This window comes from Kryptolebias marmoratus, linkage group LG16 (genome assembly GCF_001649575.2).
Source record: "Kryptolebias marmoratus isolate JLee-2015 linkage group LG16, ASM164957v2, whole genome shotgun sequence".
In the NCBI taxonomy this organism is placed as follows: domain Eukaryota; kingdom Metazoa; phylum Chordata; class Actinopteri; order Cyprinodontiformes; family Rivulidae; genus Kryptolebias; species Kryptolebias marmoratus.
In genome coordinates this window covers 32,112,667-32,116,297 of record NC_051445.1, presented here as the reverse complement: position 1 = coordinate 32,116,297, position 3,631 = coordinate 32,112,667, and positions in this window count along the sequence as shown.

The following is a 3,631-nucleotide window of genomic DNA, read 5'->3' as shown; positions in this document are numbered from 1 at the left end:
CACCATCTAAAATATAATGAAATACATTCAGAGTTGTGAAGAGTAATCAACTTGTTGCTGTGAATATGTGGTTATTTTTAGTGAACAAAAGAAAACAATAAAAAAAGGCCTGGACGTACATTCCTTCAAAGAATGCATATAACCCTCCACCTTTGATAGCAGTGTGAGACTAAGATAATCTTATGTTGAAAAAGGCTAAAGGTATAGCCATCTTGGTGTGGGGTTTGGGGTTTTTATGTTTAGTTATTCTTGTCTTAGTTTAGTTCTGGTTTCTCATGCCTTTGGTTTCTGTCACTACTCACTCCTCCTCAGTTACTCACTTATCGCTCTGCCACGCCCATCTCCACCTGACAGCAAATTGTCTCACTCATCTGTGCCCACTTACCTCGTCTTCCTCAGTGTTTAAAACCCGGTCACTTTCTCCACCACTCCGCTGGTCCATTGTATGTTTCTGTCCTGTTCGGTCCTGGTCCTGGTCCTGGTCCTGGTCCTGGTCCCACTTGTTTTCCCCTTAGCTTTTTGTTTAGTTCATGTTTTCTGCTTTTGCTGCCACGTCAGCTTTTTTGGTTTTGGTTTTTCTTTGTTTAATAAATTAATTTTCTATGAGTCTGCGCTTTGGGTTCGCCTCTGTCATCTCCTCAGACCTTGACACTTGGTCAAACTTTGTAAACAAAGTTACATGTGATCTCATGCAAGATGTGTTAGCCCTCAGAGTATGTGCTGAGGATGGCCCCATCAAGTTTTAGTTCAACATCTGAAAAACTGACTGAATCAGTCATTTTTGTTTTAGTTAATGTCAATTAGCTGTGTCAACCACCTTGAATTAAAGTGACCGTAAAACTGAATTCTTATACAATGAATACTTCCTGAATGTTTCATTAAAATCCATCCAGCTCTTTACGAGATATTTTGCTAAAATGACAACCCACAGACACTAAGCTCCTGAACTAATGGAGCCACAGCCTGTTCGATCAGCACCCTGAGGGTAACACTGAATCCTACGTGAAACAGCCGACTAAGGCTAAGGTTGTTATTCACGTCAGCAGTAATGACTTCTACATACACCAGTCAGAGGTCACTAACATTAATGTTGCTTTAGTGTTTAACTTTGCGAGAACAATGTCAGACTCTGTAGTTTTCTCTGGTCCCCTCCCCAATTTGATAAGAGATGTATACAGTACATAAACTACTGGCTGTGTGAGTGGTGTCCTGAAGCTGGCCATCCAAATTATTGACAACCCAGAGACCAGTCCGGGAAACACACCTCTCTGCTGCTTCTCCTCTGTTACTCACCCAAACAGTGTCACCTTGCCCACAGCCCAAGTTAAATAATCTAAAGCTAAGCTCAAGAAAAATAGATAAAAAAAATAAACACTTTACCAGAACAAAAATATAAATAAAACTACTAAATGTGGATTATCTAAGATTATTTCTCGTCTAAGTCTCTGTTAGTTACTGATTTGATAGCTGATCATCATATTGATTTATTTTGTCCAACAGAAACCTGGCTACAACAGGAGGATGTTGTTAGTATAAATGAATCCACTCCTGCTAATTATCTGAATTTTCATATTCCTAGAACAACAGGTCGAGGTGGAGGAGTAGCTGCTATTTTCCAGTCAGGATTAATCACACAATCACATTTATTTTGCCACATATACAGGGATCTGTACACAGGATTTTTTCCTGTTTGGGGACTTGAGTCATGTACCGTCTTTCAAGCCCATCTCATGACCCTGGGATAGTGCAGATCCATCATCAGCTGTTGTTTTTTTCCAGTCAGTTTACTAGTTTACCTAATGACGCAATCAAGTTGATGTTTCATGTAGGCAATGGAGACAGGGTAAAACACTCAGGGTGCTCTTGATGGTAGCTCTGAACTGTTTAGCTTTTTAAGCACCCTAAGTGCATGCATCCTCCTGTGAATCTTCTTTATTTTATTCATGTTTGAAGGTTCTACCCGTTTCAGGGTCTTGGCGATGGAGATTTGCAGAAGACAATAATCATCTCTGCCATTTTGCTGATGTTTAACTCCAGGTTATTCTCTGTACACCACACTGTCGAGTCTGAAACAGTTCCTGTAGGCTGTCTCATCATCGCTGGGGATGGGATCAATGTATTTCACAAGCTTTGCCGAGGGGTCCCTGGAGTGAAGATCACTGGTGTACAGAGGGAACAGATACAGAGATAACACACATCCCTGTGGTGCCCCTATGCTGGTGGTGAGAGTAACAGACAAGCAAGTGCCACAGAGACGAGTTGGTGAGAAAGTCCATAATCAGTTTGCAAATTGCATGAGGGAGCTGAAGTTGCTGAAGCTTAGTGTCTAGATGGAACAGGTTGATTATATTAAAGGGAGTTGAGAAAAGAAATTGTAGCCTTGCAGTTCTTGTCCAGGTGCTCCAGAATGTAATGAAAGCTGAGATTCACAGCGTTGTTCATAGAACAATTTGACCTATATGCAAACTGTAAGGACTTCAGCTGATGGTCAGTGGTGGTTCTGAAGAAGGACAAAATCAGCTTTTCAAAGCACTTCATGGCTACGGCTGTGAGAGCAACAGGTGGGTAGTCATGTAGACAGGTAACTTTAACCCTCTTCAGTACCAGAACGATGATAGTTCTTTTCCAGCACTGGGGGGCAGAATATCTTCTCCACAGCTTGTGATGACTGGGGGAGGAGGGGGGTATGGCTGGAAGGAGAAGTGACATGTAGCAGATGAGGAGTTTGGACCGCTACCAGCAGAGATTAGTATTTAACCATAACATTGGCTCAATGTGGAGGGTGGAGGTGGTGGAGTGGACCACAGAGGACGGGATGTTGTCAAACCTGTTATAGAACTGATTTAGCTCATCAGCAAAGTTAGGGGGAGGAGGAATGTAGGTTTGTGTACCTTTGTTGATCAAAGTGTTGAGAGCCCTTCAAACCTTTTTTGAGTCCCTGGAGGCTGAAGCTGTCTTAGTCTTAGCTCCAAACTCCTGCTTTGCTGACCTGATGGCTTTCTTCACTTGTTGTCTTGCCAGCATGTCTGTACAAGTTCATGTCCCCCTTCTAGTAAGCCTGCTCTTCAAGTTTCTTTAGTTCTCTTAGCTGTTTACAGAACCAGGGCGTGTGGTTTGCAAATTTATGAACACTCTTTGTGGGTACACTTCTTTGTTCATTGAAAGCAATACACTCCTGATCAAAATCTTAAGACCAGTTAAAAAAAACTGCAAGAATTTGCATTTTGCACTATTGGATCTTAAGAAGGTTCTAAGTAGAGCTTCACAATGTTAAAGGAAAAAATCAGTGCAAGAGACAAAAACTTTTGAGCGGGGAATTAATTGAAAACTGCATTTACACTCAAACATGATTTTTTTCAGCTGATCAAAAGTTTAAGACCATAGCTCAAAAAAAACCCGAAACCCCCCAAAACAGAAATCAAAGTGTCAAAAAAAAGGACTCAGTAATGAGTAGCTCCACCCTTCTTGTTGATGACTTCAATCGTTTAGGCATGCTTGATGCCAGTGTTTCCAGGAGGCTAGTGGGAACGTTGCTCCAAGTGTTGAAGATGGCTTCACGAAGGGCATCCACTGTCTGGAACTGATGTCCATTTTTGTAAACTTCCCTTGCCATCCATCCCCAAATGTTCTC